Here is a 12,124-nt window from a genome sequence, read left to right as displayed (position 1 = left end):
AAGATTACGGTGGATAAAGGGGTTTCTCAGACCCAAGTCGGTAGCTAGCAGAGGTGGGAACCAATTCATTCTTTCACTTGAAGTGCCTTTGGCCATTCAGCTGCTGAGTCCAGGAGACTCAGGGTCCCCTCTCTCCCGCAGTGTAAGTGGTCCTCCTCCCCTCGGCCCAGGGATGGGAATGGGGTGCGGGGGCCAGGGAGGTGTGGGAAAGGGGACGGGGGTGCACGCGGTGAAGCACGGCCAGAATCCTCCCTCGCCATCCTCGGGGGCCGGCCCTCCCTCCCTCCGCAGCCCCCAGGAGGGCCTTCAGGGTCCCAAAGCACAGGTGCAGGTAAGTCTGTGGCTTTCCTCCTCCACCCAGCCCCCATCCCAGCCTGCCCATGGGCCACGGCAGCCTCAGCTGGCCGGTCCAGCTTGCTCTGGCCTCGGTTTCTCTTTTACGACAGCCTGGCAGCTCCGAACGTGGAACTTACTTACTGTGCTTTTTGTGACTTCTGTTTCTGAGTCAGCGGCTCCGTGCAGCAGATGCTGGGGGGAGACGCTTCCAGGTCAGGGAGGCGCTCACCCACCGCTGCTCGGTTTGAAGTGACAGCCGCCTTCACTTAACTCGCAGCTCTGTCCACACAGCCCCCAACCCCCCATCGAGGCCTCTTAAAGGGTCCTTCATGCCCGTCAGGCAGCCGCTAGAGAGCAGACGAGGGCTACGTGACACAGCATCCTGCCTCTGAGGACCCCCCCCCCCCCCCCACCGCTCAGACCCACGTCTGGATGCAGAAGTGACGGCCTGCCAGGTGGAGGAGGACGATTTCACGCCTGCTCTGCCCAGGCAGGAGCGAGGACCCAGGCGGGGCGCCCGCACCACCCCCTCTCCCAGGCTCCAGCAGGGGCACGTTCCGTGCGGTAGGAAATGCCTACTTTCAGGCAGAAATAGCCTTCGGAAGCAGAAGTTTGGGGTTATTCCACTCTGATTGCATACCCTACACTCAGAAGGCTCAGCTGGAGGGCGGGGAAGCCGGTGGGCTCCAGACCCCGGGGTGGAGGACGGGCCCAGCGGCAATGCCCACCTGGACCGGGCAGCTGGTCACTTGAGGGCAGGGGATGACAAGGCAGGTGGGAGGCCCCGCAGGGGTGCTGAGGGACCCTGCGCCGGGTGACACCTCATCCTGGTCCTTTCAGACGCGTCCCGGCAGGAAGCTTCCGAGGTGCTCAAGGCAGTGCTGACCGCCTGTGGAAGGTCCCTGCACTTCTCCGTGAGCTAGCTTCCCAGCTGGCTCCCGACAGCTGGCTCCCGACGGCACGTGTAGCAGCAGCACTAAAATCCATTTATCGCCGGATTGAGGTCCACCGCTATGGAGTAGGCATCGCTCTCACCTTGTTACAGGCGAGGAAACTGAGGCTCAGAAACCGTACGTGACCTGCCCAGGGCCATGCAGCCAGCGAAGGGCCGACGGGTGACCAGAGCTCTGGCCATAGGCAGGACGCGATCTCTGTCTCGATCTGTGGGTACGCCTTGATGTAAACATCCCTAGAGCAGCACATTTAAGATGTTGCTTTGTTTCACCTAGAAGATAGAAGATAGTAGAAAACATGGACTAAATGTAACATGGTACCCTGAGTGGGACCCTGGAGCAGAGAGACACGGCCGGGAAAGACGGGGCAGGGGGCCACGGGTAAGAACCTGGACACAGCACAGACTCTACCTCTATGACTGCTCCTCCCCTAATCCCACCCTCTCCTGATTACCGCAGCGTTACAGTGAGTCTTAAGTAGGAGCGTCAGTCCTCTGACTTTGCTTCCTCCTTCAACATCGTGCTGGCCGCTCTGTGTTTTGCCTCTTCTCAGACCAGCACTGGCCCAGCCACACCCTCTCCTGAGACCAGCCCCCCCCCCCCCCCCTGCACCGCACCCTCTGGCCAGGCCAGGCGCCTGCCTGCCCATCCTCCAGGAATAGTGGCCGCTGTATAGACCGGTGCCAGCCCACAGCCTGGCGAAGGTCTTGTTTTGTCTTAGTCTCTGGTTTCCCCCCAGCAGACTGCGGGTTCGTGCAGGACCGCCACGTGGAAGGGGGTCCCTGTCCTAATCCTTTGTTCCTTCATTGCCCCCTCTTGCCCAGCCGAGAAGCAGTAGCTGTTCTTTCATACCTCTTACCTCTGGACTCCTCGGGGTCCTCTTAAGGAATTAACCACCTGGTAGGACTTTAGCTGTTAGGAATTAGCCACCTTGTCTTGTTCTACTTAATAGTTCTTTATAGAATTCCCTGGTGGTCCAGTGGTTAGGATGCCACATTTCCACTGCGGGGGGCACAGGTTCAGTCTCTGGTCGGGGAGCTAAGATCCGGTAAGCTGCAAGGCCAAAAAAAAAAAAAAAAATTCTTTATATTAAAATACCCCTGTTCAAATAACCAGTACAGTTTCTGTATCCCAATTGGACACTGACAGCCCCCCAGCAGAGCTCAAGGCTGGCAAGAGGGGGAATGTCTCTGGCAGACTCCCCCGCCCCAGGGCACAAAGCAGAGTGGGGATAGGGGGTTGGGGGGTGGGGCGTGCCTGTGGAGATAAGGGACAATCACTCAACAGCGAACCGAGGGTGAAATAAAAATATTTTCAGATGAAAAGAATGAGTTTTTTTCCATCAGCAGATCCTCACTAAAGCAAATTCTAAAATAACATACTTCAGGACAGAACGAAATGATCCCAGATGGAAGGTCTGAAATACGCAAAGAAAGGATGAGCAAAAATAACGATAAATATTGGGATAAATCTAAAAGGACATGAAACAAGGCTATCTTATGAGGTTAAAAAAAGGAACATGCAAGTCAGATGCGGGGGGAGCTATGTACAGAATCATATTTCCCCAAAATTCACACGTTGAAGCCCTACCCGCAATGTGATACCATTTGGAGGCAGGTCCTTTGGGAGGTGATTAAGTTATGAGAGGGGCCCTCATGACGGGATCGGTGCTCTTATAAGAAGAGACCCCGGGGACTTCCCTGGCCGTCCAGTGGTTAAGACTCCGCCTTCCAGTGCAGGGGCTGCGGGTTCGATCCCTGGTCGGGGAGCTAAGGTCCCACATGCCTCCTGGCCAAAAAACCAGGACATAGAACAGCAGCAATATTGTAACAAATTCAATAAAGACTTTAAAAATGGTCCACATCCAAGAGTAAATCTTAAACAAACAGAAAAAGAAGAGACCCCAAACAGCTCTCCCTCTCCCCCCGCCCTGCCGTGTGAGGACACAGTGGGAAGGCGGCCGTCTGCAAACCAGGAAGGGGGGCCCCACCAGAATCCAGCCACACTGGCACCCTGATCTTGGACTTCCAGCCTTGAGAACTGTGAGAAAATACATTTCTGCTGTTTAAGCCACGCAGGCTGTGGTACTTCATTACAGCAGCTGAGCTAAAACAGGGATAAATGCTGCAAAGACCCTTGTATTGTCCTGAAGGAGTGAGCAGACAGGGCTGGCACCCAGGCGGCGTGAACCTGTACATCATCCCAAGTGAACTGGCCACTAGGGTTCTGATTGGTCCGTGTGTGTCATAAACCAAGTATTTTTATTACCTCTGCGGAAAATTATTGACTAACTTTAGACTTTGATAAATTAAGCTTTCATATTGTAATTCTTAGAGTAATGACCCATTAAAATTTTTCCATTTAAAACACAGAAACTGTCAGAATGAGGAAAAAATCCAAATATTTGCTAACAAGAGGCATATCTAAAACATAAGAATACAGATGTTGAAAGTAAAAGGACAGTAAAAGATGCTGTTAATGCTGGAAGATGTTAATCAAAAAAAAAAGCCACTGGAGCATTATAAATATTAGACAAAATTGATTTAAGGCAAAGGTAATCACCAGAACGAAGCTCGTGTCATAATGATAGAAGCTCTTTCAGTAGAACAATGTCAGTTTGGTTAAAAGAACAAGTTCCAGAGTCAGTCTGTTCAAATTCCAGCTCGGCTACTTACCATAAGTGTAATCTTCAGCAAATTGCTTAGTCTCTGTATTCTTCAGTTTCCACACGTAAATGGGATACTAATAGTAACTACCTTGTAGGATGGTTAAGAGGATAACAGAGTTAGCATATATTTAAAGCACTTAGAACAATGCCCGCCATGTATGTACATAGTAGGCATTACACACATAGGGCATGAAATTACAAACCCTAATAACATGCATCAAAATATGTGAAGAAAAGTTTAACAGAACTACAAAAATGAATAGATACCAGTCCAAATTCTCAATGGGCTATTTTAAACACATCCTCTGAGTGACTAAAAATTCAGTAGCAATATGGAAGAGTTGACAATACAAAAAGTCAATGGACACATAAAACACTGCATCCAATAACCTATACGTTATTTTCCAAAATTTGCTGTATACTGGGTCTTAAAGTGAATCTCATCAAATTTCATACAAAGCATGCGTGAAATCATGAGAAACATGCTCTAGAACTACATGCAATAAAGCTAGAAATCAAAAACAAGCCAAAAAACCTAGAAAACCCTGGAAATTAACATTTCTAAATAATTCACACAAATCGGAAAATATCTTGAACCGAGTGCACCATCACTCCCCACTGTACAGAGGAGGAAACTAGAGAATCGCTCATTTGAGTAACTTGCCCAAGGTCACAGAGCAGAGGCAGGATTTGAACCCCAGAAGCCCGATTCTAGAGCCTCACTCTTTACTGTCGTACTTTACTGTTTCCCTTAATTGTAGAAAAATAAGGTGAATGTTATGATGGTGAGCAGCAGTCTTTCATCTCTCTATCACCATGTCCAGCATATCAAAAGGCCTTTATACATTTAAAAATAATTGATCAGTTTTTTTTAGGTAGGTGAACATTTACTTGGTTACAAAATTGACAGGTACTGAAAGAGGAATGTAGCAGAGATTCCCCTCCCCACCCCCAGACAGCCGGGTGCCCTCCAGAGGTAATGCTGTCACAATCTTATGGGTCCTTTCAGAAATATATTATGCACATATAAACAAAGACATATTTTTTTTCTTTTTATCTAATGAATAGCATATATGCACATTTTTCTGCTTTGTTTCTTCACTTTAATGATACATCTTGAAAATCACATTAATGCATTTGAAACATCCTCGTTCTTTGTACAGTTGCAGAGTATTCCATTGTGTATATACTATAATGTAATCCATATTCTGTTGCTAGAACAGTAGGCTGTCTCCAATCTTTTGTTATTTTAAACCATGCTGTGGGGAATATGTCATTTTGCACATGTTCAGTTAAGTCTGAAATACCTATCTGTCCAAGTTACTGGAATCTGTCTCAGTTCCTAAAGATGCATAACCAGTTACACCAAATCTGAGTAACCTAAAATGATGACATTTATTTTTGCTCACAGATCTGCAATTTTGCCCTGCTGAGCTCAGTCGGGATGGATGTCCCTGCCTCAGCAGGTGTCAACTGTGGCAGTTCATGGCGGGGACTCTGAAGGGGTCTTGCCCACTCACGGGGCTGGCAGGCGATGTTGGCTGTTGGCTGGGACCATGGCTGGAACCAGACTTTGCATGTGGCGCCTCAGGTGGCCTGGGCTTCCTTACAACATGGTGGCAGAGCCCAGAGGTGGGTTCTGAGGGAGAGCCAGGCTTCTTGCCTTTGTGACCTTGCCTTGGAAGTCAGGCCTGCGGTGAGGCAGCCCCCAAGTCCCATCAGATCCAAGGGGAGGGAAATAGAATCCACCTCTTGACAGTGGAGGGGCAAAGTGCTGGAGGAGAACGTGGGGCTGGAAATACTGCCCTCACACTTTTGGAAGATCCACTCTAGATGTGGATTTGCTTGATCACGCGTGTGTACAGTCGTTTTTTTTTTTCTTTTTTGTCCTTCTTTGTTGGCATTGCCTACCATCGTTACTATTATTACTATTATTATTATTATCATCTTGGCTGTGTTGGGTCTTCGTTGCTGTGCGCGGGCTTTCTGTAGTTGTGGCGAGCAGGGGCTACTCTGTTGCAGGGCACGAGCTTCTCATTGCGGTGGCTTCTCTTGTTGCGGAGCACGGGCTCTAGGCGTGTGGGCTTCAGTAGTTGCGGCACGCTGGCTCAGTAGTTGTGGCTCGTGGGCTCTAGAGCGCAGGCTCAGTAGTTGTGGCGCATGGGCTTAGTTGCTCTGTGGCATGTGGTATCTTCCCGGACCAGGGATCGAACCCATGTCCCCTGCATTGGCAGGCGGGTTCTTAACCACTGCACCACCAGGGAAATCCCCTACCATTATTTTAAAAAAATTTTTATTGGTGTATAGTTGATTTATCAACACAGTGTTGTGTTAGTTTCTGATGTACAGCAAAGTGAATCAGTTATACATATACATATATCCACTCTTTTTTAGATTCTTTTCCCATACAGGTCATTACAGAGTATTGGGAAGAGTTCCCTGTGCTATACAGTAGGTCCTTATTAGTTATCTATTTTATATATAGTAGCGTGTATATGTCCGTCCCAATCTCCCAGTTTATCCCTCCTCCTCTCCCCGGTTTCCCCCCTGGTAACCATGTTTGTTTTCTACATCGGTGACTCTATTTCTGTTTTGTAAATAAGTTCATTTGTGTCATATTTTAGATTCCACATATAAGCGATATCATATGATATTTGTCTTTCTCTGTCTGACTTACTTCACTCAGTATGACAATCTCTACGTACAGTCAGTGTTGACAGATGTTTGCTAACTGCCCTTTGGAGAATGTGTCCCAATTCACTCCTAACAGCAGGGCGCGAGGAACACATGCAGGACGGATTGAGGGAAAGAACGGGTGCGTGGACGAGCCGCAGGAGTGAAGCTGGTGCACCTTGTGGCCACTGGGGGGCGGCGCTTCCCCGGCGAGGCGCAGGGCGGCGCCCTCGGGAGGTTCCTTAGCACTTGGTGACACGCGCTTTAGCAGAGGGAGGCCGGGACTTCGGGGTCACACCGCGCGGATGCCTCGGTGGACGGAAGAGGGGAGGCGGGGTCACAGATTTCCGTTTCTCTAGCTCATCTGTACAGGGGGCGTCTGTTCCCCGTGGAGAGTCCTCCCCAAACCACAGGACCGGGACTCAGAGCCCACCTGTCTTCTGCAGGGGCCTCAGGGGGTGATTGCAGTTCCTTTAAAGGCAGGTTTCCAAACGGCCTCCGTGTTAAGCCGGGGGTCGCTCCGCCCCGGGCGAACAGGAGATGCTGCTCTGCGGGCCCGAGGCCGTGCGGATGCTGAGCCCCGCGCGCCGGCTGTTGCCCAGGTGATTCCAGGGGCGCCGCTCCTCGCCCCGGCCTCCCGCGGGCGAGGCCAGGCCGGGTGGCCGGATGGGCGCCCCAGGCAGGTCCACGGCCAGCTCCCCGCCTCCCTAGAAACCGCTCCTCAGACGCTGGCAAGGCACGAAGCAGCGCGTCTTGACAACGCGGCAGCTTTGAGGTCAGGACGATTCCACTGCGCGCAAACTTTCCAAAAACTCGAAGAGATGGGTGCGTGCACCCCCATCCCGTGGGGATGTCCACGTCCACCACGGAGACCCGCGCGGGGCTCGGGACCTGCTGGAGTCAGGGAGGGTTCCGGGAAGCAGCACAGCGCCTCGGGACATCCAACAATTTGCTTTCAGTCCAAAGTGGGGGACCAGCAGCCCTCTTCGGCTGAGCCCTGCCGCCTACCATGAAGAGGCCACGTTGCCACCGGCACGGACTCATCTAGTTCTGGGGTCCATTTGCGCCCCAGCCCCTCACTTCCCACCTTGCAGTCCAGCCTCAGTCCAGCAGCGGTGAAGGCTGCCCAACGAGTCCTCCTGCAAATTCCTCCAACGCCTGGGAAGGCGGGAGAGCGGAGTCCCATCAGGAAGGCCTGGTTTGAACCTCAATCCTGGGACCCTGGGCGGGTCACGTGGCCTCACTTTTCTCACCTACGAAATGGATCAGTCTCCACCGCACAGAATCGCTGTGTTCCCTCAGCACATGCAGCCATCCTAGCGTGAGGCCTGCCACGGGGGGCGGGGGGGTCAGCCCCTGTGCCAGTCCCGCCACTCTGGCCCTGCCCTGACCTTACAGCTCCCAGCCCTGATGCCTTCGTCCAAACGGGAGATGCAGGCGTCCTGGCCACACTCCCAGCAGAGAGGGGTCACGCTGCGACTCAGCACCAAGGCCGACGGGGCTCACGGGCCTCCCTCCAGCTTCCCCCTCCGCGCTCTGTTTCTCCAGCTGACGTGGACGGGCCCCTGGGGCCACGGCACTTGCTTCTCCTGCATCACCTGTGCTGGGGAGCAGGCTGAGTGTCAGGCCCCGAGTGCCGGCTCCATCAGGGCCCAGCCCCGCCTGACTCTCTGCTGGACTAAATGGATGCTGGACTTCGCGCTGCCCCCTGCGCTGGTGGCTCCAGGCCACAGAAGGGGTGGGCTGCCCTCCTCTCCCAAGCCGTGGCTGGCCTCTCACTGCTCCCTATACACACCCACTAAGGAGTCGGAACACGGGGAAGCCTGCCTCTACCCTCGCAGTCCTGAAGCGAGGCCTCTGTGCTAACCTCCTTCCAGGACTGCCTTCTTGCAGGGGCCTCGGAACAGACAGCGCTGCTCCCTCCTCCGCCGCAAGGCTGGGCACGAGTCCAGAGTCCAGCGGGCAGGGCCGGGAGGGGTGGGCAGGCTCCAGCAGGCTCCCTGGGCCCCCAGGCTGAGCACAGGCAGTCTTTCTCATGCAGAGGTGGAGGGCCCGCTGGGGGTTAATCAGTCTCTTTGACTGCCTGTCTTAGCAGAGGGCACATAACCGCGTTACTAGGTGTGGGGCTGACCGGAGGATGTTTATTCTGCTTCCCATTTACAGTCAGTTACCGAATGGGAAAGGACAGCCTGGGGCGCTCCCCGTCCCCGGACCGTGGTTAGGGACCCACCCGCCTGGGTCAGCTCTGCAGACCAACTGCACCCGGGGCGAGGAAGCCCCCTTCCCCGCTTCCCCGCCCCGCGTGACGGGCCCAGACCCCACAGCAGCATCTCTGTAAGACACGCGACCCACAGAAAATCAAGGAAGTGCCTGCACTCTTTCACGCCGCCTTTGACACTGCCCGTCCCCGCAGGGCCGAGGGGCAGGGCACCGCCCCCCCCCCCCCACCCCGCCATCATAACCTGCCCCACAAGCTGGTTTTATGGGCCATGAAGGGAGATAAGGGAACCTTTAAGAGCGGGGTGCTCACAGCCCCAGGAGAGAAGTCCCGGGAGCTTGGGGCCAATTCACACACCTGCGTGCATCACGCCACCTTGTCCCCACCCCAGGGACCCCACGGCGGTAGAAACAGAGCAGAGAATCAGACCAACATCTCCCAGTCCGGCCGTGGGAGGACAAAGCCCTGTCCAGTGAGTGACATCAGTGGGGACAGCCCCCAGGCAAGGATCAGGCCCCAGCATTTGTCTTCCCAGGTACTGAGGCCAAGAGCTCAAAGCGGCTCCGAAATTACCTGCCCCGGGACCACAGCATCTCCCAGGTGCTTTGGGCAGCCAAGACCCATCGATATAAACAAGTGAGAAGCTTGGTGGAGGTGCCGAGCCGCAGGCAGGTTTGGAAACGAAGGGACAGCCGCCCTGAAAGGAACATGGAGCAGGGCCTCCGGATGTGAAATTAGGGATGGCGATTCTGCATCCCTGCACCTGGGGTCCAAAGACGAAGATGACCAGGAGGGACTCAGCTCGCCCCTGTGGGCACCAGGGCTGCACATAGCCTCCTTCAGGCACTAGAGTGGCAGGCAGCCCCTTACTGTGGTCCGGGGCCCAAGGTGCAGCCCATTTGGTGCCTCGGCCGGCTGAGCAACAGCCTAGGTCACTGCAGGTGGCACCTCTGGGCTCCTATCAACCGTGTTAAGGGCGGGTGCTGAGCTGGTGTTTCTTGAACTTTGGTGTCCCTAGGAATCACTTGCGTGACCGGATAAACTGTGGATTCCAGAGTCTCGTGCTCAAGGTTTGGGAGAGGGCCTGGAAATCTGCATTTTAACACGCATCCCAGGTAACTTTGAGGCGGGTGGGGTGAGGACCGCCCTGGGAGAAAACCCCGACTCTGCTGGTAAGACAGGGAAGGGGCGTCTGGCCTGGCTCCTCCTCCCCCCCCATCCCCCCGCATTCAGGAGCGTCCTCTGTTAACTGCCTTGGGCCTCTGTGCCCCCAGCGTTGCCTCAGAACCCGCTGTGGCCGCCAGCTGGCCGCTGGGGCCGGGGGAAGTGGAGGCGGCGGGAGCGCCCTGGAGGGGATTACGAGCTCTGCCTCAATGCCCAGGCCGCTGAAACTCTCTAATTTACAAATCAAACGAATGCCTAGGTCCTTGAAATATTTCAAAGGAGCTCAAAGGTAACAACACCCTACCTTAATTATCAAGGTCGTAAAGTCTCGATTTCGAGAGGGTACATTTCAAGCGACCGTCACGCGCGCACGCGAAAGGCAACGTCTGATCCACGCAAACGCTAAGTTACACTCACGTCTGCAGGATGTGAAGGCTGCATACTCTTCAATTGCTTGACTTCAATTTAAACTGGTTTTAGGCCAGAACAGCCGAAGCACATCCTAGAATATAAAATGCTTTTAAACGTCACTTCATGGGAAGGCTTGGTAGGCTTTAAATTACTTGGTAGACTTTAAATTACTCTCAAAGGGCATATTTTCTTCATTTTTCTTCACTGTGAATCAGCTACCAATTCACCACCTCTAGCTAATCATGGTGCTGTGTTTGAAGCTAATTACTCAAATCACAAATGTGCAGGATGAATGCAGTGGGGGATTTGGAAAGACGACAGAGGCATATATTCACAACAGGGCTATTGTGTTTTGGCAAACACATGTCCAGCAGGTGTCAGCTCTGTGAAGAAAGTGTACTTTGAGAGCAAATCTCTTTCTCTTCTAAGTCCTTGTCAAGATACCTCTACGAGTTACTCACACCTGCAAATTCAATATGTAAGTCTTCTCAAGCTTTGACATACCTCTGTATTCGCACTGCCTTTGCAGAATACAAAATTAGCGCACAGTACAACGTGCTGTAACAGTGAGAATGCTTCTTGGTCTAAAGATAAGAAAATCAGAGAGTGGTGATGTCAAGCAGTGGTTCTCAAACTTTTAAGTAGTAAAAACCATGTTTTCAAATGAACCCCCAATAACAGAATTTACATTTCTAACACTCAATGAAAACGTTAAGGTTCTTTGGGGAACATAAAAATTTGAGACTGGGGTTAAGGCTGGCAATTTGCAAAAGTAGTTTCAATCTCCACATTATTTACGTACTGTGTTTTGCTTGCAGTTTAGAGAATATCCTGATTCATAGACATAAGGAGATGCATACAGCAAGTGTTTCAGAGCACACCGTGCGTGCAATCCTTCTATACCACATGAATAAAGATATCGCAAGTTTTACTGCAGAGTCCTTGCAAAAACAAGTTTGCCTGGTAGAAAATCTGAACCGTTGGTGGTCTTCTGTTATATTTTGGTATTCAACAACAGTCTGCATTTTTAAAAATCACATTTAAAAATATTTTAAAAATAAACATTGCATCAAATATTTACAGACTGAGGGCTCCTGGGAATGAAGGACTAACCCATTCCAGACCAATTCTTTACAGAAAACAATTATAAACTGGACAAAATAGACCTCACAACTATTTAAGACACTGGAGAGAAATCAAAAAGACAGTAGAGGAAGTTGATGCTTGGAAGGAAAGAAGTTTGGTGCATTTCCTGTTTTTTAATGGCTTTTTTGCCTGAGGACAGGCTCCATTCTGCCAAGCAGGGCAGCTAAACTTGAATAGAAACTCCAAAGCCTTGCTGGCTTATCCCAAAGTCTACTGGCTTAAAGAATAAGAGGACCAAGTTCAGAGTGACCAGAGCAGATAGAAAGTGAAGGAGGATCCAAGAAAGGAGAGCCAGAGAAGGGACCCAAACATTCTGTGTAAAACTGCCCACCTCCTGTTGATCCTGCAACTAGGCATGAGCAAGGCAAACTCCAGGCAGCCTGACTAAGCTAAAAGAACTTAAAAGATTTCTGCTGTTATACATTGCAAGGGGAGTGGGGAAGCATTGGGAGCTTAATTCTAGCCATGTTAACTGTCTCTCTTAAAAAAAAAAATTGGCACTTCTCAGAGGAACATAATGGAATCCAGAATCTCTAAAATGTGTTACTCACCAAG

At 51.8% G+C, this 12,124-nt stretch overlaps 1 long non-coding RNA gene across 2 annotated transcripts; it reads right to left on the bottom strand.

The window, feature by feature from the left end:
- Window positions 1-875: 875 nt before the first annotated feature.
- LOC137752155 (uncharacterized) lies at window positions 876-4,043 on the bottom strand. 2 transcript variants are annotated; one of them, XR_011071065.1, is made up of 3 exons: window positions 3,965-4,043; window positions 2,149-2,327; window positions 876-1,561 (listed from the first exon to the last, which is right to left on the bottom strand). It is a non-coding gene; the product is annotated as an uncharacterized lncRNA (long non-coding RNA). The 2 variants fall into 2 exon arrangements; XR_011071066.1 differs by having other exon boundaries at window positions 2,149-2,342; window positions 3,965-4,016.
- Window positions 4,044-12,124: the final 8,081 nt, after the last annotated feature.

The sequence above is a fragment of the Eschrichtius robustus genome, chromosome 18 (assembly GCF_028021215.1).
Source record: "Eschrichtius robustus isolate mEscRob2 chromosome 18, mEscRob2.pri, whole genome shotgun sequence".
In the NCBI taxonomy this organism is placed as follows: Eukaryota; Metazoa; Chordata; class Mammalia; order Artiodactyla; family Eschrichtiidae; genus Eschrichtius; species Eschrichtius robustus.
Note: the sequence above shows the minus strand (reverse complement) of the source record. Positions and strands in the feature narration are given on the sequence as shown.